This window comes from Geotrypetes seraphini, chromosome 10 (assembly GCF_902459505.1).
Source record: "Geotrypetes seraphini chromosome 10, aGeoSer1.1, whole genome shotgun sequence".
NCBI lineage: Eukaryota > Metazoa > Chordata > Amphibia > Gymnophiona > Dermophiidae > Geotrypetes > Geotrypetes seraphini.
In genome coordinates this window covers 96,171,909-96,195,377 of record NC_047093.1, presented here as the reverse complement: position 1 = coordinate 96,195,377, position 23,469 = coordinate 96,171,909, and the positions used below count along the sequence as shown (strand labels likewise).

Below are 23,469 nucleotides of genomic sequence, written 5' to 3'. Positions count from 1 at the left end.
TTCTACTTGTATCACAACCCAAACTCTTAAGATAGGTGCTGATAAAAGGTCTTGTTCAACCAAAAAATTCATAACTATTAAATATAGAAAAAATATTTTAGTATCTATTATATTTTCTAATTTATAAGGAAATTACGGTAGTTAGACAGTGGCTAACTTAAAATGGAAGACAAGGAAATTTTATTCTGTGGAAATGGCTGACAGACCTCATGGCTTAATTGGGTTGTTTTTCAGATCAGCAAAAGCCCTTTTGCTAGTTATCTGATATTTGGCAATGACCATATGTTTAAGTCGGACCCAGAAATTAATGATCATGCAAAAAACAACAGGGACGAAGAGCAGAAATGACATGTTTGGATATGAGAAACAAGATGACCTGGACCAACAAGAGGTTCTGAGAAAAGGAGATTGGCATGATCACAGATGCACCAATCATAAGCACAGGAGAAGGGGATAGCATAATCTGGCCAGTGGAGATTGGCTGGTATTGTCGGTCCTGCCTCCCTCCTTTAGGAGATGTGCACGTATGCATGGATTTTTGGGACTTTCCATATGGTCACAAGGAATGAGGGGCTTGCTTGTTGGCTTGTTGGCTGCTGCCTTTCAGGCTGCTCCTGGTTTGGTCCCCTTACTCTATTGCAGGGGTGTCAAACTCAATCACATAAGGGGCCTAAATCTGAAAAAAAGGCTAAGCTGCGGGCCAAATTTTTAATTAAAATAATTAGGGGTCATTTTATTAAGGTACGCTAACTGATTTAGCACGCGCTAAATGCGTACCTTAATAAAAGGGCCCCTAAGTGACTAAGGCTTAGTCTTAGTAGAAGTATAGGGTTACAAAGACTCTAACCCCATACCAACTCTGTGGTGTAAACAAAATAAATATTGCAATCACAAAACAGAAAATAAAATTATTTTTTCTACCTTTTGTTGGTCCCAGGCTCTGGTTGTCTTCTGATAACTTGCTTGCCAGAGTCTCCTGCACATTTGTCGTTTTCTTCTTTCTCCATGCTAACCATCCATCTTCCATCTCTGTCCTCCCCTTCCCTTTCACTTCCCTCCCCCGGAGGTCTGGCATCTTTCCTTTTTTTGTGTGTCCATATCCTCAGCTGCAGTGATGGACCCTACCATCCCCAGATCCATCTGTCCTTTTCTCAACTACCCTTTCATCCAGCATCTCTCCCTGCTTTGCCACCACCACAGGGTCTACCATCTCTCAGTTTCTCTTCCCAACTACCCTCCTATCCAGTATCTCTATCCCCCCCTCCACAGAAGAGGCAGAGAGAGGGCAGACAGTGGATGAAAGGAAGAGAATGACAAGATGAGGAAAGCAAAAATTAAATGACAAAAGGTAGGAAAAAATTTCTATTTATTTGTATTTTTTTTATTTAGGATAAAGTACTATTGTAGCTGTGTTGATAAACAGAAATGGAAATAAGGTGATCCTTTTTATTGGACTAATTTTAATGTAATTTTAACTAGCTTTCAGAGACCAAATCCCCCTTGTTCAAGTCAGGACAGGATACTGTAACAGCAGTATACTTTACTGACCTGAGGAAAGAGATTTTGACCTTTGAAAGCTTCTTGGTGGTTCAGTTTAACTTTTGTCTTCATATTTCTATTTTTAGGTTGTGATTACTTATTCCATATTTAGCAAGGGTGTTTCTGTGTTCTGTGTGTACGAACGATATGTTTTTTGTTAACATTGATTGTCCAGGGTTGACCTGTTCTAATCTGGCTTGGGTTTGTTTTACATTAGGTGTATTGATGTTCTAGTGCTCGCTGCAGTGTGTAAGATGCTGCCTTTTCCTAGGTATATTCATGTGCAACTTGTGGATTATTACCAAAAATCATGATCTTTATAGAGAGGAGGGGTGTTAAAAAATGATCATCCCTGGGTGTCATATATGCTAGGTATGCCTTTGGTGGAATATGTTAGTTTTGGGATATGTGCATCACAGATTTTTGTATTGTGTCCAATGGCTTACTAGACAACTGATTGGAGGAGTGAGGATGGGCAGTGGCCTTGAACCAAAAGTGGGTGGGCACTAAATTTTTTCCTACTATGCCTTTTTCCCAAATGCAAAATATAAATACAGACAGTCCCCGGGTTAAGAATGAGTTACGTTTTTAAAGCTGTTTTTAAGTCGGATTTGTATGTAACTCAGAACTTGTAGATTTTAAATTTAAATTCTTGCTGCTTACCTCTGTTTCCAGCTGATAAAAAGGCCAACTGTCCCTATCGGTGTTCCCTCTAAGGTACAGCATGTACAACCACATACTGTTCTTAATGTGGCCATGGATCATTCCTGAACCTGCTAAAGTGTAGGAAGAGATGGAGACTCCATCTTGGGTTCAGTGGGGAAAACTCGCATGGACAGGAGGTCAGGGGGGAGAAATTGCTTGGACACTGAAGGAGACCGAGGCATCAGAAGGGGTGGCAAAGGCAAGATTGAAGGGGACAAACTATCTCAGTCAGAAAACACTCTATACAAAAAGAAAGAATGGACAGCCATGTATGCTAATGCCCGTAGCTTAGGCAACAAAATACTAGACCTGGAAACGGAAATGAGAAACACCGACCTTGATGTAGTGGCGATATCAGAAACATGGTTCTCAGAGTCCCACGGATGGGATATGGTCATACCAGGATATAACTTACTCCGTTGAGACAGAGAGGGCAAATCAGGAGGAGGAGTAGCTCTGTACATTAGAGAAGACATCAAAGTTACTAAAATCACAGACATCAAGTATACGGGAGAGTCCTTCTGGGTGAACCTTGCCAGGGGCAATAACAAATGCCTGTATCTCGATGTTGTATACAGACCACCTAGACAAAAGGAGCAAGCAGACGATGAGCTAATGGAAGACATTGAGACCATCACACTGCGTGGAGATACAGTGTTGTGGGAGACTTCAATATGCCCGATGTGGACTGGAACAAACCTTCCGCTATAACCAGCGGCAGCAAGAGGATACTAGCCTCCATGCGAGGATCATGCCTCAAGCAAATGGTATTGGAACCCACCAGGGATCAGGCAATCCTGGACCTATTGCTCACCAACGGTGACAGTGTCACAGAGGTATCGGTGGGAGACACCTTGGCATCCAGTGATCACAACATGGTATGGTTCCACCTCAAGAAAGGAACCACTAGGTCAAATACATCGACTAAGGTACTAAATTTTAGAGGAACTAACTTTCAGGGCATGGGGAACTACGTCTACAAAGTGCTGCAAAATCGAAGCACGACAGACAATGTAGAAGAACTATGGTCAACTCTGAAATCTACCCTGCTAGAAGCAACCAACATATACATAAAAACCGTGAGCAAACGACGCAGGAACAACAAACCACAGTGGTTCTCCACGGAGATCTCAGAACTAGTAAAACAAAAAAAGTGTTCATTACCTACAAACAATCACAGCTATCGGAAGCTAAAGAAACCTATATGGCTAAACCCAAAAAAGTTAAAACGACAATCAGAGAGGCTAAACTCCGGATGAAAGAAAACATAGCAAGGCAGGTAAAGAAAGGGGAGAAATCCTTTTTTAAATACGTTAGCAACAGGAAGAAGAACACAAGCGGTATTGGGCACCTAAAGAAACCTGACGGCAACTATACAGACTCGGACGCAGACAAAGCAGAAATACTCAATAACTACTTCTGCTCAGTCTTCACCTGCGAAGCGCCAGGATCCAGTCCTCAGCTACAGACAAGGGGGGGTTCGGAAGACATGGAATTTACTGCAAGCAAAGTCTAGCGTGAGCTATCAAAAATAAAAGTGAACAAAGCTATGAGCCCGGACAATCTACACCCTAGAGTACTTCGAGAATTGAGCGATGTCCTGGCAGAGCCGTTGGCTGTGCTCTTCAATCTTTCCCTGAAGAAGGGAAAAGTACCCCTAGACTGGAAAACTGCCGACCTTAATCCGCTCCACAAAAAGGGAGGTAGGTCAGAGGCTGAAAATTATAGACCGGTGAGTCTCACATCAATAGTGAGTAAACTCATGGAAAAATTGATTAAGAACAGATTAGACACATTTCTGGATGATGAAAGATTAAGAGATCCCCACCAGCATGGCTTTACAAAGGGAAGGTCTTGTCAATCCAATCTGATAAGCTTCTTTGATTGGGTAACAAAAAAACTGGATGAAGGTGAGTCCCTGGACATAGTGTATTTGGACTTTAGTAAGAACTTTGATAGTGTTCCACACCGTATGTTATTAAACAAGATGAACTCGCTAGGACTAGGAGAAACACTGACAGCATGGATTCAAGACTGGCTTAGCGGTATCTCCTCAAAAACGTCGAGAGTGACCAGTGGAGTGCCGCAGGGCTCAGTCTTGGGCCCAATGCTATTTAATATCTTTGTAGGGGATCTGACTCAGGGACTTTGAGGCAAAATTACACTATTTGCCGACGACGCTAAACTATGCAACATTGTGGACAGGGCATCAGAACCTGACAGCGCAACCAGGCCCAACACTATGGAGCAAGACCTGCTTGTATTGGAACAATGGTCCAGTACTTGGCAACTAAACTTTAATGCCAAGAAATGTAAAGTAATGCACCTTGGGACCGGAAATCCATACCAAGCATACACCTTGAACGGCGAAAACTTAACAAGAACTACTGCAGAAAGGGACTTGGGAGTTCTCATCCGGGAAGATATGAAAGCTGCTAATCAGGTGGAGAAAGCTTCAGCAAAGGCCAGACAAATGCTGGGTTGCATCAGAAGGAGCTTTATCATCCGAAAGCCGGAAGTCATACTACCGTTATACAGATCCATGGTGAGACCTCACCTGGAGTACTGTGTCCAATTTTGGAGGCCACATTATCAAAAGGATGTGAAGAGAATGGAGTCGATACAGAGAATGGCCACTAGGATGGTCTCAGGATTTAAAGACATCCCATATGAAGAACGCCTGATCAGACTGCGCTTATATTCTCTCGAAGAGCGCAGAGAAAGGAGGGACATGATAGAAACATTTAAATACATCATGGGTCACATCAAAGTGGAGGAGGAAATCTTTTTTCTAAAGGGTCCCACGGCGACAAGAGGGCATCCACTAAAACTTAAGGGAGGAAGATTTCATGCTGACACCAGGAAATACTTCTTCACCAAACGGGTGATTGATCAATGGAATGATCTTCCCCGCCAGGTGGTCGAGGCCAGTAGCGTGCTTGACTTCAAGAGTCGATGGGACAAATAGGTGGGAGTACTATAGTAGGCAGGCTAGTTGGGAGGGAAGGTTCTTGTGTGGGCAGACTTGTTGGGCTGTCGGCCCTTTTCTGCCGTCATATTCTATGTTTCTATGAGTCTATGCCACTGGAAATACTGCTCAATGAAATCAAATGAAGCTGCAACCACGTTCTGAAGTACGAGTCATACAAGTCAGGTCTCTCTAACTCGGGGACCTAAGTTGGTGGGTTTCCCAAAGTCCTGCAGTGTTCTCCCTAGGGCCTTTTAGCCTGGCGCTCCGCCAAGCTAATTTAGATGTCATCTATCACGAATCCTGCTGCTGCCGCCGCTGCTCAAAATAAAAAAAAACCCCAAAAACAAAAAAACTCCTCTCACCGGCTTGGAGATCACCCATAGCAAACTCGTGCTTCGGGGCTCTAGTGTGCATGCCAGCTTCTCTTCTCTTCCCTCCGCAACTGGAAGTTACGTCCCGGGGGAGAAGAGAAGGGAAGCCGGCACGCACATTTTAGAGCCCTGAAGCATGAGTTCGCTAAGGCTAAGGCAGTTTTTGGTTTGCTGTACTTCTTTGGGCCTGCCTGTTTAGCTGATGGGGGTTTCCTAACTTCTGGTGCCTGTTTTCTGCAGTCCCGTTAGCAGTGCGTAGGTAAGCTACTATGGTACTGCATGTGTAGGCTTCAAGGGCTGGAGTTGCTGGGAGCTCAGAGCTGACTATGAGGAACCAAAGTCGGCCTTTGGTTCTGCGCAGGAGGCGAGTTCAGATCAGGAAGTTGAGTTTCCTATGGTGACGACCAGTGCCAATGGGCTCCTCAGCGGCAGTTCCAGTTTCAGCAGGAACGGCCTCCATTTTGGATTCTCAATGTGTCTTGCAGCCACATACTCAGTCAGCGACGGAGGGAAGTTAAAACTCTCTTATTTGCTTCGGGCCTTCCTCGCTGCTGGGTCCTGCCTAATTTCTGTTTCCTCGAAGGCAGGACCCGGCAACGTGGAAGACCTGATAGGTCAGCGATGGAGGGAAGCTTACAACTTGCCTAGCGACTCTGTCGACAAGTGTGAGCTGGGAGGGATGGGAAGAGAAATGCTGCTACTGCACCCAATGGGGAGGGGAGGGGAAAGAGAAATGTTCTGCTGCTGTACCCATTTTTGGGGGGCAGGGGGAAGGGAAGAGAAATGTTGCTGCTGCTGCTGCACCCAATTTTTTTTGGGGGGAGGGGGAAGAGAAAAGCTGCTGCTGCACCCAGTTGGGGGGAGAGAAAAGCTGCTGCTGTACCCAATTGGGGAGGGGAAGAGAAGTGCTGCTGCTGTTGCACTACCCAATTGAGGGGAAGAGAAGTGATGCTGCTGCACCCAATAGGGGAGGGGAAGAGAAGTGCTGCTGCTGCAACCAATTGGGGAGGGGGAAGGAGAAGAGAAGTACTGCTGCAACACCCAATTGGGGAGGGGGAGGGGAAGAGAAGTGCTGCCGCAGCAGCACCCAATTGGGGAGGGAGAAGGAAGACCAGGGAAGGGAGAGGAGAGGTGAGATGCCAAGACCATGGGAGGGAGGGAAAGGAGCTACCAGACCATAGAGCGGGGGAGAGAAGGGAAGGAGACAGAGATGCCAGACAATGGGGTGGAGTGGGAAGGAAGGAAAGGAGAAGAGAGAGATGCCAGAGCATAAGGGAGGGGGGTTAAGCTGAAATGAATCATGTACAAAGGAGAGAAAGGGCACAGGATGTACAGTTTATTGAAGGGACATAGAAAGAGGGAAGATGCCATATGGAATAGAGAGAGTGCGGACACTGGATGGAAAGGGCAAAGAAGGTGGATAGTGGATACAAGGGGTAGAGAGAGAGAGGGCAGAGGCTGGGTGGAAGGGGCAAAGAGAGGACAGATGTTGCATGGGAGGCAGCAAGGACAAATTCTGAATAGAAAGAAGAGAGTGAAGAGAAGATGATTAAAGGAGAAACAACAAAAGGTAGAAAAAAATGTTTTTGTTGCTTTACGTAGAATCAAGTAGTATTGTAACTGTATTGATTAAAGTTTATAAATAGGAAATGGAAATAAGGCAATTTTTTTGGGAGTAAACCCTTTTCCTCAAGTCAGGACAGGATGCCATAACAGCAGAGGTGCCCAAATGGTCGATCGCGATCGACCAGTAGATCGCAAAGGCAATGTGAGTCGATCGCGTTGCCTTTGCATTATTTTTCTTCCTGCCTCCCTGAGCCAGGCCAGGCGCGTACAAGCACCGGACTCACATGACTTCACCTCCGACGTCAATTCTGATGTCGGAGAGGAAGTTCTGGGCCTGCCAATATTAATAATTGGAGGAGGGGGGAAATGGATGTTTTCTTTAATAATGTGTGTAATATGGTGTATTTTATGCAATCTGTTAAAGTTATATTAATTGTAATACACTGTCAAAGCTTGACAATTAATAAAGAATAAAAAAAAAAAGAATTGACGGCAGAGGTGAAGTCTTGTGAGTCCGGCGCATGTACATGCTTGACCTGGCTCAGGGAAGCAGCAGGGAGAAATCGGCATGGTGGCTTAGGGGGAAGGGAAAGAATCAGGGAAGTGGAGAAATCGGTGTGATGGCTTGGGGGGGACAGGGGGAGAGAGAAAGAAAAACAGGGAGACAGGGAGAGAGAGAGAAAGGCAGAAATAAAGAGGGGGCAGGGGGAGAGAGAAAGAAAGACAAAAAGGGGAGGGGCAGAAATAAATAAATATTGGATTGACAGTCAGAAGAAGGATGTGCAAACAGAGACTCATGAAATCACCAGACAAAAAGGTAAGAAAAATGATTTTATTTTCAATTTAGTGATCAAAATATGCCCGTTCTGAGAATTTATATCTGCTGTCTATATTTTGCACTATGGCCCCCTTTTACTAAACCGCAATAGTGGTTTTTAGCACAGGGAGCCTATGAGCGTCGAGAGTAGCGCAGGGCATTCAGCACAGATACTACGCTAAAAACCGCTATTGCGGTTTAGTAAAAGGTAGAGGGTATATTTGTCTATTTTTGTATAGTTGTTACTGAGATGACATTGCATATTTTAAAGAAATCTGCCTTGACCTCTGAAAAAAAAAACCCGAATACAAATGATAATTAACATTTTCTCTGCATACAGTGTGCTTTGTGTTTTTTAAAACTTTATTATTGGTAGATCATTTTGACTTGGTCATTTTAAAAAAGTAGCTCGCAAGCCAAAAAAGTGTGGGCGCCCCTGCTGTACTGTCTTGAAGAAAGATTTGGCCTCTGAAAGCTAATTGAAAAATGGATTAGTCCAATAAAATGGTATTTTCTTATTTCTCATTATTTGTTTTATTTCTATTTGTTAATTTGTAAAGTGGCGATTGTTATATATCAGTTTTTTTAAATTTACATCTACTGTCTTAATATTTTGCACAGTATTAGAGGACATGTCACTGTTTTTGTGGTGTTGCATTGTATGCAGAGTCTGGTTTCTTGGTTCAGTTTAACTTTTGTCTACATATTTCTGTTTTTAGTTTGTGATTATTCCATATTGGGCAAGGGTGTATCTGTGTTCTGTGTGTATGAAAAGGACATGGTTTTCTGTTAGCATTGACTGTGCAGGATTGGCTTGTTTAGTTTTACAATGCATGTGTTGGTGTTCTATTGCTCACTGCAGTGTTTAAGATGCTGCCTTTTCCTAGGTGCACCCTTGTGTGACTCATGGATTATTACTAAAAATATCTTTTTTTATATATAGGAGGTGGTTGTTAAAAAATGATCAGCACTGGCTGTCTTATATATTAGGTACGGCACTAGATTTAATGACCCTATTCTATCTTTACTGTTGTCACCCCCCCCCTCCACACACACACACACAATAAAGAATTAAATTATAGTTGTATTAACATCAAACAGCTTTCAAATGACATTATAAGCAAATAAAAATAAAATATTTTTAATACATTGCTAATTATTACCTGCATCTTTACCTAAACTGTTTTGCCCTAGCTCTCACTTTGCACTACAGCAAAATAAAAAAGTAGCAGATAAAGATCGATCATACAGGTCTCCTTCAAGGCTCAGTAACACCTCTCTATAAATTATGTGGAAGAGGTCTGGAAGTGGGGATAGCATCTATTTCATATCCTCAGTGAGACCTCAGGAAGGAACCTAGTGATCAAAACATTATTAGAGGTTCTGTAGAGCCATTTCTTGTATGACTGGATGAGCTATATTTATATTTATATATTTTTTTTTTTTTTAGTTGTTTAAATTCATGCAGAAATAAATGGCTAGATTGAACCTAATGACTTCATTAACGCATTTCCCTTTTTTTAAACCTCTTACCATTTGAAAGAGGGCAAATATCTAATTATTCCCTTCTAGAATTGGCTACTTCTTAAATTTAGTAAACATATTCTGGCACAAGTGTCAAACTTTAAAAAAGGAAGTCATATTGAGCATTGGAAAATAATAATAATTAACTAATAAAAATAGTACACATTTAGGGCTCCTTTTACTAAGCTGCGATAGTGGTTTTAGCGCATGCAGAATTGCCGCGCGCACTAGACACTAATGCCAGCATTGAGCTGGCATTAGTTTTCCCGCGTAGCGCGGAGGTTTGTGTGCGCTAAAAATGCTAGCGTACCTTTATTAAAAGGTTAATTTTCCCCAACACCAAATTTCCCCATCCCGCCTCACCCGGCTACTTTTTCATGCCACCCGGCTCGAAAAAATTTCTGGGGAGAACACTGCCCTGTCAGCTGAAAATCTTTTCCTCCAGTCCGGCAGCCAGAACTCTTCATGCTCTGCAGCTGTTGGCAGCTCAGAGACACTGCTGCTAGCTGCAGAGCTTGGGAGATTTCTGGCTGCCAGACTGGAGGAAGTGATCTTCAACTGGCAGGGTTATGGGATCTCCACGATCCAGAGCAAGGGAGGTGACTAAATTTTGGTGGACTTGGGCCTTGTGTGTTCAGTACAGACAGAAAGTGCATATCTGATTTTATTTCTCCAGTACTGTAATACTTGCTGAGTTTAATTTCTTGGGGTTCCCAGTTTAATTTCTATTTATGGTCTATTGTTCTGTATTTGGTAAAGGTTGGTCTGTGTTTTGTGTGTGAAGAAGTCATTTAAAGTTGTTTTATGGGAGGTAGGGACATCAGGGGGTGGGTGCAGAGCGGAGAAGGGATCAGGGTCCCTTTCCTTAATTTCCTCCCTGGGCCCCAGCATGTCTAAAACCGGCCCTGCCCCATCCTATTTAAGAGCTAGTCGGAAAGTTCAGTGAGAACATGATTCAAGTCTTCTTTGTTTACCACAGCCAGGATCTGTCTTCCTCCTCCCCCATAACCATAGCAACCTGAGCAATGCCTTGCTTGTACAATAATAAGTTTTTCAGTTCAAGAGGAAGGTGGAGGTGTGGCGGGAAGGAGAAGGAGTTGATGCAGACCCCAATGCAGTCAGCCAAGCTTTCCAGCTGCTGAGAAAGCAACTGGAAAGTCAAGGTAACAAGAGTAAAGTAGTATGTGTTTTGTTTTTTTTATTGTGTTAGTCCACTGTATTGGTAATATGTAGAAATAAAACAAAAGAAAGGAAAATGCCTTACTTTCCATTCTTTTGTTTAATTTCTAAGCTAACAAGGGAAATGATAAATGAGGATCCTACCCTTGTGTGAACAGTCCTCTTGGTCTCACACTCATGATTCTGGCACAAGAACTCAAAACAGAGCAGTGGGAGAAGCCCAGAGAGAAGAGAGTAATTGCAGTTGTATGGAGAGAACTGGCAAGGATCCATCTCCACATTCTTGCTTTTATATGATAAAGAGCCATTGTGATGGAATAATGATTGTTTTGTAACTTTTATATGAGCATTAGTGAACGGATTATTAATTCTTTTTAGAAGAATCATGAACATAATGTTATAATTACCGTGCCCTGCATTATAGTGCATTGGCTTACATTTCACTGTCAGAATAGAAGGATTGCCAAATCAGCCCCCTCCAAAAAACAGCTAACCCCTTCAAATCTACTTCACCCTAATGATATAGGTCTACACAACCCAAGATTCAAGATCTTATATTTACTTATTTGAATTTAGCTCACCTATATAAAATATGCATGCTTGTTCCAATTCTTACCCAGATAGTACAAACACTCAACACTGCAATATTTAAATCATAGCAAAATAATCTTCTGAAACCTCAGAGGTGACTTTTTTCACATGAGCCAATGAATACTCATGGCTTAACTCTTAACTTCATCAGTTTCTTAAATTCTATTTTTCTATTTAATAATTTAAAGTTTCATTCACTTATCTTATTAAATTTTTCAAAATTCCAAAAACAAGCCAGGGCTGTTTGGCCGACATGGACCATGTTTCACATTAGCTGCTTCAAAGGCCAGTCCTGGTTATCTGCAAAATACTCATATAATCATAGTGAAGATAACATAAACAAAATTCACTAATTCCTTCACATCATTAAAAAAACAATTCTATTGCAGCTCATATGCATTGATTACCGTATGTACTCGAATATAAACCAATCTGAATATAATCCAAGGCAACCTTTTTCCCCAAAAAAAGGAGGAAAAAAGGTTGACTTGAATATAAACTGAGATTAGAAATTTGTGTATGTGAATGTTGTAAGTAATGCCAAAAGTAATCACAAATTTTTCAGTTGGGGCTGTTTTGAGCCCAAAAAAGCTGAAGGAGAGCCGACATACTGTATATCTTCCTACTTGGATCCATGGCACCAACCAAAGTTTCTGAACTTCTATCCCCACCAGAACACCTGGCCTCAGTCACACATGCAGAAAACAGAAAAACTCTTTTCAAATACAAACCCACAAGTTAAAAGTACTATTGTACACAAAATAAACCCTCCACCAGTCCACCAGAAAAGAAATAGAAAGAAATGCATTTCTTTCTGAACAGTTCAAATTAGTCAAATTTTGAAAATTTACATCTGTTTATATATTTCAATCACTAAATTGAAAATAAAAACATTTTTCTTACCTTTGTTATCTGGTGATGTTTATTTTTCTGATCATCTTTCTCCCTCTTTGCTTTTAACTCTGTTTCTGTATTTGCTGTTTCTTTCCTCTCCTCCTTCACATTTTGCACTACATCCATCTTTGGAACTGATTTTCATATTCAGTTTTCTTCCATTTTTCTGCCTCCATCTCAATCTATCTTTCCAGCTCTATCCCTCTCCTCCATCCATATGCACCATCTCCTTCCCCTTCCCTCCTTCCATGTGCACCATCTCTTCCCTCCTTTTCTTCCCTCCATGCATGTGCCACATCTCCTTCCTCTCCTCTCTGCCCCTCACATTCAGCATCTCTCCCTTCCCTCTCCCCCCCTGGGTTCCACCAAATGTTCTCCCAATCCGATTCCAAATCTCCCCTCACCATGAAAACTACATGAGAGTAATTCTCTTTTGCTGCCCACAGCCTCATCTACAACATTTCTATGTTGCAGTCCGTCCAAGAAGAAACAGGAAGTTGCTTTGAAAAGGGGTGGAGAGCGGCAAAAGGAGGTTATGGCAGTGCTGGAGAATTGAAGAACAATGGCTTAGGCACTTTTGTCCTTCACTACCCGCTTCCCCCTGCCCCAGACCAACATCGCACTTACAGTTCCAGGACTCAAGAAATTGACGCTCTGTGCTGGTGAAGAACCTTGAGTGTTTGCGCATGCTCAAGGGCTGCTGGCTCCCACCCTCTCCAGGATTCTTGAAGGGAGTCCAGCAAGCCTTGAGCATGTGCACCGAGGTCTGTCAGAGCCAGAGACTAAAAGTGGCGCGGCTACTTTGCTGGCAATAATTGAATGTTTATAGAGCCCGGACGGTTGGGCCGGATCCCCGCTACTGGTATCTTTTGCAGGAGAGATTTTCTGCAAAACTTCATTAAGGGGAATGGTTTTAATCTCTGGCTCTGACAGACCTCGGTGACAATTTAGCGCTGACGGATCTGTCTCAGCATAGGGAGGGAAAAGTATTAGGATCCGTCAGCGCTAAAATGTCACCGAGGTCTGTCAGAGCCAGAGACTAAAACCATTCCCTTTAATGAAGTTTTGCAGAAAATCTCTCCTGCAAAAGATACCAGTGGCGGGGACCTGGCCCAACCGTCCGGGCTCTATAAACATTCAATTATTGCCAGCAAAGTAGCCGCGCCACTTTTAGTCTCTGGCTCTCACAGACCTCGGTGAGTTCCCGTAGTCTATCGAGACTACGTCGGGAACTCCCTAAGCCATTTCCTCATGGCAATCTGCATGGGGCAGGAGTATAGGAAGATCGCTCCTGCCCCGAAAGCCCTCTAGACCACCAGGTAAGGCCGGGAAGGCAGCAGGGAGGTAGGAGTGGGTCAGAGCCGGATAATCGCAGATTTTCGCCATTCACGGTCCGACTCTGCCCGTATCCCCCGTGAATGACGAGGGAGAAGTGTACTCTGAATTCTTATAAGTTGTCAGCTTGGGAAACGCTTTTCACCTATGCGGATATCTTTATTTTGATTGAGATTGAATCAAATATATAACCAATATATATAACCAAATATATAACCAGATATAACCAATTCAGTTTTTAAAATAAACCACTATATCTCTAAACTTCAAGCTTGGGCTATGTCAGTCCAGATGAAGTTAAAAAGCCAAAACTAAACTTTTGTGGTTAGGTCCAAAACTAGACTGCCTTCCTCCCACTGTACTTTTGGATTCTGGGGCTTCCCTGCAGATTGATTTTTTTCCTCTAAGATTTTGGGAATCCTTTTTGATTCCTCTCTTACCTTTAAGGATCAAATAAATTCTTTGGTCAAGAAATACTTTTTCAGTTTACGAATGCTGAGGAAGGTTAGATCTCTTTTCCATCAACGCCATTTTTCTGTTTTGGTTCAGTCTATTATACTATCTCGGCTAGATTATTGTAATGCTATTTATCGTGGTGTTACAAAGACCTGTCTCCAAAGATTACAGTTGATTCAGAGTACCGCTGTGAAGCTGATTTTTGGAAAAAGCTAATTTGACCATGTGACTCCTTTGCTGTTGAGCCTTCATTGGCTCCCGGTTTATCTCAGGATTCAATTTAAATGTGCATGCATTACCTTCAAAATCTTACACGGTATTTTCATTCCTCTTGTCCCTCTGCTATGGAACATTTATAGATTTTCCTGTGCTAGAAGTGCTCATCAATTCAAACTCTCTCTTCCATCTAGAAAAGGAATTAAAGGAGTCAAGAACTTCAGCCTTTTGGCTTTCAAATTTTCTCTATTATGGAACGAACTCCCTTTAACTTTGAGAAGCCCTAGCCTTTTCTTATTCTTCCGTAAATCTTTAAAAACTTTTTTTATTCGCTAAACACTTTAAAAATTAATCCCCTTGTAATTCTTGTTGTTTTCTTTTAGTATATCTTTTTTAAATTATTGTTAACCTAGTCGAGCTTCCTCTGGTTGATGACCCGGTATATAAAACTAAGTTTTATTTTAGTTTATATAAAGAAGGGCTGTGGCTCACTGGTTGAACTGCTGCCTCTGTACCCAGAGGATGTAAGATTAAATCCTGGTGTTGATCTTTGTGAGATCCTCAAAAAGGTCAACTTGCTAATTCATATGCCTTTATGAAGGAAAAGACCTTGGAACATGTAAAATTCTCAAAAGGTAATACAGTGGTGGTAGGTATCATTCATTGGTCAAAAACCTTCATCTTTATAACACACAGTTTAATTTGTTGTATTTCTTATATGTTATATATTTTTACTTATATTCTTTTCTTTTTTTATCCTTATTTTTATACCAATTTTTCACCAGTGTTAAAAAATGTGCCCATGCTATTTTATCTAGCATTAAACAATATAAAACGCTACCATTGTCTTGCTAAGAGTTTTCTTGCAGTTCAATTGTCAAATTTCAAAAACTTATACAAATAATAGATGGAAACAGCCACTTACCTTTGAATAATGTGGTCATGCTGTTGCCAAAAGTTACAGCGATATAACGCCAGAGCTGCCCTTTCAAGACAGGTCCCGTTTCGCCTCACATAGTCAGCTTTACCTTTTGAGAACTTTACATGTTCTGGTGTGGTGTTCTGAGGTCTTTTCCTTCAAAAAGTCATATGAATTAGCAAGTTGACCTTTTTGAGGATCTGATTAGTACATTTTGGTTAATGTAGATTTTCCACAAGAAAGTATTTTGGTTGATCCTTGTGACCCTGGGCAAATCACTTAATCCTTCAGTGCCCACCACTTTGAATGTCAGCTTTGAAATGTCAAAGCAATAAAAAGGCCGTATACGAGTCCCCATTTTCTTTCCCTTATAAGCTACAGAGGAAACTGAAGGTCTTGTTTTGGAAAGAGTGCTGGCACTGTATATTAGCTCTAGGTTCTGACAGATTTTATGTTGTTCAGATGCTTGTATCACTTTATGCCTGTTATTCAGATAGCAGTAGAGACAAAAACATGACTGTATGATGAGTTGTATGGAGAAATGCCTTAGCTCTACTCTGCATTCACCCTTGCAAGAGTGGGTAGGGGATCTGTGGATGTAGAATATTTGGGTGGAAATAAATTTGTATTGGGGGCTCATGGGCGATGAAGAGTACTGCCTCATATACTGCTCCTAGCCTTTAACATGGCCTGCAGTCACTGTAACTCTCATTGAATTTGTTAGGCTGGCTGCAAGCTGTGCAGGGTGTTAACTAAACTTCAATGGATATGCAGTCACACATACACACACTATTGTACAGTTTGTTGAAACTGGAACAGGCAGGTGACTATGGCTAGCCCCTGAGGACATGGCTTGCTGATGCCCACTGTGGTATCCACATAGATGCGCTGCAGACAGCAACAAACAAGTATCCTTCAGTTCATAGGCGTCGGAACAGGGGGCCCACAGGGGCCATGGTATCCCCAAAAATTGCCCATCCTGTGGGTGATCCAGTGGGGGAACACCCCACTTTTTGCAAGGCTGGGAGTGGCACCTTGTTACCGGCCAGCGTGCCTGCTGGTCGGCATCCTATATAATAAAACCCTAGCTGTGCATGCGCACTCCTACTTGCGTTTTCCCTGTTCCATGTTCTGTAGGTCCGTGGCCGCAGGAGTGCGCATGCGCGAGTACCCAGCCCCTACCTACACTCGCAGGACTGGCCGCCAGTGCTGGACTCTCTGCTCTCCACATGATCGGTAAGTTAGTTCTCCCAACGTCTTGCTGCCCCCCCCCTTCCCGCGGTCCCGACTCCAAACCTGCCGACTCCAGCAGCCTGCAGCACTCTGTACACACTGCTTCGGGGCCTTCTACTGCCCTGATTTGCTCTGACACGTCCCTGATGACATCATCAGAGACGTGGCAGAGCAAATCAAGGCAGTAGAAGGCCCCAAAGCAGCGTGTGTACAGGGCTGCAGACGCTGCTGGAGTTGGCAGGTTTGTCAGGACTGCGGGAAGGAGGGGGGGCGGCAATGGACTAAAGAAGCTGGCTAGACCACGAGAAGGGAAAGGGGGGGTAAGGGAAACACTGCTGCTGCACAGGGAAGTGGTGTGGGGGGATGGAATGCAGCTGTGGCTGCTGCACAGGGAAGTGGGGGGGAGAGAAATGCTGCTGCATAGGAGGCAGGGAGAGAGAGACAGATAGATAGAAAGAAAGACAGACAGCGGGAGGAAGGGAGACAGAAAGAAAAGAAGAAAGACACAGGGGCAGGGAGAGACAGAAAGACAGACAAAGGGGGCCAGGGAGAGAGACAGACAGACAGCGGGACGGAGGGAGAGACAGAAATAAAGAAAGACAGGCAGACATATATTCTAGCACCCGTTAATGTAATGGGCTAAAATACTAGAAAGAGCATAAGAATTGCCGCTGCTGGGTCAGACCAGTGGCCATCGTGCCCAGCAGTCCGCTCACGCAGCGGCCCCCAGGTCAAACACCAGTGCTTCAAATGAGTCCAGCCTTACCTGCGTACATTCCAGTTTAGGAGGAACTTTGTCTTGAATCCCTGGAGGGTGTTTTCCCCCATAACAGACTCCGGAAGAGCGTTCCAGTTTTCTACCACTCTCTGGGTGAAGAAGAATTTCCTTACATTTGTATGGAATCTATCCCCTTTCAACTTTAGAGAGTGCCCTCTCGTTCTCCCTACCTTGGAGAGAGTGAACAATCTGTCTTTATCTACTAAGTCTATTCCCTTCAGTATTTTGAATGTTTCAATCATGTCCCCTCTCAGTCTCCTCTTTTCAAGGGAGAAGAGGCCCAGTTTCTCTAATCTCTCCCTGTACGGCAACTCCTCCAGTCCCTTAACCATTTTAGTCGCTCTTCTCTGGACCTTTTTGAGTAGTACCGTGTCCTACTTCATGTATGGCGACCAGTGCTGGATGCAGTACTCCAGGTGAGGACACACCATGGCCCAGTACAGCGGCATGATAACCTTCTCTGATCTGTTCACGATCCCCTTCTTTATCATTCCTAGCATTCTGTTCACCCTTTTCACCGCCGCTGCCACACATAGCACGGACGGCTTCATCGATTTGTCGATCAGAACTCCCAAGTTTCTTTCCTGGGATGTCTCTCCAAGTACCGCCCCTGACATCCTGTATTCGTGCATGAGATTTTTGTTACCGACATGCATCACTTTACACTTATCCACATTGAACCTCATTTGACATGTCGATGTCCATTTCTCAAGCTTGATTATGTCACGTTGCAGATCTTCGCAATCCCCCTGTGTCTTCACTATTCTGAATAACATCGTATCGTCCACAAATTTAATCACCTCACTTGTACCAATGTCCAGATCGTTTATAAAAATGTTGAAGAGCATGGATCCAAGCACCGAGCCCTGCGGCACCCCACTGGTGGCGCTCTTCCAGTCCGAGTATTGTCCATTTATCCCCCACTCTTTGTTTCCTATGTTCCTGCCAGTTTTTAATCCAAGTGAGTATTTCACCCTCGATTCCATGGCTCGCAATTTTCCAAAGTAGTTGTTCATGGGGAACCTTGTCGAACACCTTCTGAAAATCCAGATATACAATGTTGACTGGGTCACCCTTGTCTATCTGCCTGTTTACTCCTTCGAAGAAGTGTAGCAAGTTCATCAAACAAGATCTGTCTTTGCTTAAACCGTGCTGGCTGGTCCTCATCAGACCATGTCCGTCAAGGTGATCAATGATCCTGTCCTTTATCAGTGCCTCTACCATCTTTCCCAGTACCGAGGTCAGACTCACCGGTCTGTAGTTTCCCGGATCTCCCTTCGAACCTTTTATGAAGATCGGCATAACATTCGCCACCTTCCAGTTTCTGCCACGCCCCTTTGCCGACATCTACTCCTCCCCCCTTCTTCTTCCCGCCTGCTCGTTCACCCACAGCGTGTCTACATTTAACTTCTTAGAAAAGCACTGCGCTGCCCTGCCGCTGGCCCCGGTGTCTTCTCTCCACTGTGGCCAGCCCTAGTGGAATCATGAAGTTGTCAGAGAGGGCGGGCCACAGTGGAGAAAAATTGCCGTGGCCAGCAGCAGGGTGGCGCAACGCTTTTCTAAGAAGTTAAAGGTAGACACGAGGGATGAGGGGGGAGAAGTAGATGCCAGCAGAGGCGCGGAAGATTGCCGATCTGCAGGCATGCTGGCCGGTAACTAGGTGTAGAAAACCAGTAGAGAAGGGGCATTTGGGACTGGGGGAAGGGAGAGATGTTAGACTGAGGTGAGGAAAGGAGGGAGAGATGTGAGGAATGGAGTAAGGGAGGGAGGGAATGATATCAGATGTGTGAGGGACAAGGAGAGATGGATTTGGGGATGGCAAAGGAGGTAGGAGGAGGACAGGGAGAGGTGGCAAAGGGGGGCAGAAGAGGGACAATAAGAAATGGATTTGGACAAGGATAGAGGGAGTAAAAGAGGGAGTGATGGAAATAAGAGAAGACAGAGGGGGGAAGGGAGAAATGGATGTGGAGGGAGCAAAATGGGGAGAGGGATAGAGATATTTTGGTGGAGGGGCCAAGATGGGGAAAGGGAAAGAGATTCAGGGGAGGGGACAGAAGGGGGAGGCAGAGATGGACAACTCGGGGAAAACAGAGAAGGAAGAGAAGACATGGATAGGGAAAGGTGGAGGAGATATGGACTGGGGGCCGGAGAGGGGAGAAATGTCATAATTGGGAGGAAGGTGTGAAAGGGCAGAAAGGAGAGATGTTGGACTTGTTGGAGGGAGAGAGAAAGAAAGAAAGAGAGGAAGGAAATGCTGGGTTACAAGGGTGGAGTAAACAACAAGGAGGGAAGATACTAGAAGTGTTGGATCCATGTGAGAGAGTTGTCAAGGAGAAGAGTGAGCAGAATGAGTATACAAGGGTAGAAATGTGGTAATAAGCAGATTAGGGGGATGAGAAATGTAAAAGCTAGGGGATGAGAGGAGATCCTGTTTCTGTCTTGTCTGTTTAGATTGTAAGCTCTTTTTTGTACAGCACTGCGTATATCTGGTAGTGCTATAGAAATAATAGTAATTGTAATAGTAGAGATAGACAGTTGTTTAGATAAAAAGTGAAAAGGTATAAAGCAATGTTCCCTCTAAGTTGCGTGGCCACACACCTTTTGGTAGTATGCTGTGCAGCCAGCACACCAGGACCTCTGGCCATACTCTACTGCTGCTGCCTGTGGCTTTGTGAAGAAAGAAGTGCAGCTGGAAAGGAGGAGGAGGAAACCTACTTGGATGTTTTAGAGCCAGCCAGAACACAGGTACACACTCTTGGAAGGGGGCATGAACTTGGGACACAGAAGGGAGGAGGAAGAGAGGCACATTGGATCATAGGAGGGAGGGAGGAAGAGGGGCATGTTGGGACATGCGAGGAAGGGGCACATTGAGACAAGGAAGGAAGGAAGGGAGCATGAACTTGAGACAAGGAAGGAAGGGAGCGTGAAGTTGAGACAAATGAGGGAGGGGGCGTGAATTTGGGACACAGAATGGAGAGAGGAGATGTGTTAGGACATAGAAGCAAGAGAGGGGGCACAAACTTGGGACAAAGGCTGGAAAGGAGGGAGGGGGCAACTTAGGACACAGAAGGGAGGGAGGGGGCATGAACATGGGCCATAGGATGGAAGGATGGGGAAAGAGATGCCAAGGTGAAGGAGGAAATAGGGAGAATTGTTAAGCATAGGTGCGTGTGAGAGGGAAAGAGTTGGTGTACATGGGGAAAGGAAAAAAGAGGAGAATTATTGGACATGGAGGAGTGAGGTAGAGAGAGATAAGAGGGAGAAATATTGGATGTGGTGGTGGAGAGGAAATAGTGGGACAGATGGAAATGGATGCAAGAGGGAGGAATGTTGGACGTGGTGGTGGAGGGAATGGAGGAAGTGATGTGACATGGAGCTGGAGAGAGGTGCCTATGCTTCAGTTGTTTTGGTTTAGGTCAGCACTTAAGGTGCCACAGGTCTGAGGCTGTAAAGCATGTGAATGTGCAGATGAGGTCAATGAGGCACCTTAGGAATAGCCTCCACTCGCTCCTTCCTTGGCTCCACAGATGATTGTATATGATTAAAGCAGTGATGCAGACACACAGCCAGTTCCAATGGAAATAGTTTTATTGACATGTTACAATAAATTCCATGATCAAGAGTCCATTCAGGCCCCTCTAAGACATAGATTCCATGGTCAGAGTCCATTCAGCACCACCCCTCCCCAATACATAGATTTCAGAGTAAATTTAATGTCCCTGAATAAATAGATGCCAGAGTTCATTCAGACCATTCCAATACATAGATTCCAGAGTCCATTCAGGCCCTCCCTAGACATAGATTCCATGGTCACAGTCTATTCAGGCTCCCCTCCCTGTCCTCCAACACCCAGATTCTATTGTCAAAGGTATGGAATATAACACTAGTCAACAAAACAAAAAGTTTTTATTTGCTACTGAGAACTTAAGAAGTGTTCTTAGTTAATTTAATGATGCAGATTTCAGATCTGTAATTGAAATTCAGCTAGCACGTCGGGTTTCTGAGACACACATTACTGATTTTTTAGACAGTTTGCCATATTGGCACAATATTTCAAGTATGAACTGTTTCCCACCAAACTTGTCCCACCAAACTTAAGGAGTTTACTCTGAAAACAAACACAAAGACAATAAGGAGACATTTTACAGCATATATTTACGCCTCTCTTAACTCACACAAAAGTGATGTAAGCATGTTCAGAAATGTTTGAGACACTTGCTTCTACTGTACATTTATTTCTCTTTGAAAGAACCAATAATAGTCTCCAATTATACTGGGATTGAACTTTCCCTGATATCTGCTTTCATCACCTTGATATCTTGATGAAATCTTTCCCCATGCTCTTCGCCGACATCACCAAGATTCAGTAGTGCGAGGAAGTTGAGGTGTAAATGTAAGAAAGTGCATTTTAAGTGGCATTCTGGTACCCATTAGCTGATATGCTGTCAGCATGTTCTCCAAGTTTCCAAGTTTTATTTAAAATTTGATAAAACGCTTATAAAAATTTCTAAGCAATTTACAATTAAAAGAACCAGGGTAAAAACACTTAAGTCATACAAGACCAAAGCATGACAGTCACTGACAGGAACAAAAAGGAAGGGGGGTAGAACTACAATTGTGATAGGAAAGTAACATTAAGTAAGTAAACACATAAGGGAAGGTAGAATGGTGGCCTAAAAAGGCTGGGTTTTCACTGTGGAGATATTAATTATTTTAAGGTCAGCATAATTCTCGGATCTATGATTCCCTTGCTGCAATCAGTTCAGCGTCCATATACATGTCAGGCACCTATTGCGGCCCTAGGGAGACACCAAGGGCCAAGGCCATGTCCAGGTGAAACTACGCCCACACCTAGCTTTGGGCGAGCTTAGGCGGCACTACGCATTTCCCTAGGCTCACAAAAACACGTACAATTTAGGCTGCTTGCCTCGGGGCATTTTTTTTTTAACGTGCGTCCCGATTGGCTGGTTAGACAGCAGTAGGATGCTTACTGCCACCTACAATTGAGGCACCGTTTTTAGAATTTGCGCCGATATGCCTAGTGTGTTGAACTTAGGGGTGAATATGTGGAATAACTTGTAAGTTTCAAAGCTCCACGTCCTTCCCTTCTTGGTGGGGCTGAGAACTTATCACCTCCTCATAAAGCAGTATATAAATATTGCATTGTTCTTCCCAAATTGTCCTTTGGTTAATAAATCTGATATCTACTTTTCACTTGACAGTTTTATCATTGAATTCTGACAATGTTGGTCCATGTATCTGAAAGACAACAGACAGAAATAGCAATATTTGATGTCTTAGAGAATTTGAAACACAACATACTATGAAAAATGAAAAATGCATAGAGATCATAAAGAACAAGGAAAGGATTTTAAAAATCAGTTCTTTGCATATATAATCATGGGTTTCTCTATAATATGCCTCAAACAGTGTCACTTTCTGGAGGCCACACTACCGTAAAGATGTACTGAGAGTCGAGTCGGTTCAGCGTATGGCCACCAGGATGGTCTCAGGGCTCAAGGATCTCTCATACGAGGAGAGGCTGAATAAATTGCGGCTGTACTCTCTCAAAGAACGTAGGGAGAGGGGAGACATGTTTGAGACGTTTAAGTATATCACCGGTCGTATCGAGGAGGAAGATGATATTTTCTTTCTTAAAGGACCATTGGCCACAAGAGGGCATCCGCTAAAAATCAGGGGCAAGAAATTTCATGGCGACATCAGGAAGTATTTCTTCACCGAAAGAGTGGTTGATCATTGGAATAGACTTCCTGTGCAGGTGGTCAAGGCCAGCAGCGTGCCAGATTTTAAGAATAAATGGGATGCGCATGTGGGATCTCTAAGTGGGTAAAAGTGGGGGGAGGGTCATCAGAATAGGCAGACTTGACGAGATATAGGATATCTAGGAGGATAAATTTAGGGAAGTGGATCTTTAGTGTGGGCAGACTTGATGGGCTATGGCCCTTTTCTGCTGTCATTTTTCTATGTTTTGAAGCCTTCAATTACCACTTAAAAGCAAAATTACAAATTAGATTATTCATTTCAGACATGGTATTTCTCTTTGTGTTTTTGTCAGTATCCTTTCATATCTGGAAGAATTATTCCTAAATGCTTATGCACAGCTTTTTCATGACTTGATGGTTTGTGGTGAGTCTTCAAGCTGCAATCCTCAACCTTGCCTACTACTACTATTAATTATTTCTATAGCGCTGTACAGAGTCACAAAGAGTAAGAAAACAGTCCCTGCTCGAAAGAGCTTACAATCTAAACAGGCAAGACAGACAAACCATTAGAACAGTACCCTCCATCTGAATCAACATTCATACTCTGTGATGTGCCCTCTTTCCCCTTAGCATAGGCTTCCATCTGTCTGCT

General features: G+C 43.5%; 1 protein-coding gene and 1 long non-coding RNA gene across 2 annotated transcripts in view; both read left to right on the top strand.

Annotated features, from left to right (window-relative positions):
• The window catches only part of LOC117367590 (amiloride-sensitive sodium channel subunit alpha-like), a 267,236-nt gene that overhangs the window by 25,265 nt on the left and 218,502 nt on the right, over window positions 1–23,469 (top strand). The gene's annotated exons all lie outside the window — the stretch shown is intronic.
• Window positions 10,586–23,469, top strand: part of LOC117367592 — an 88,393-nt gene continuing 75,509 nt past the window's right edge. The window contains exon 1 of the long non-coding RNA XR_004540807.1: window positions 10,586–10,656. This is a non-coding gene — a long non-coding RNA (uncharacterized LOC117367592). The remainder of the gene's footprint in view (window positions 10,657–23,469) is intronic.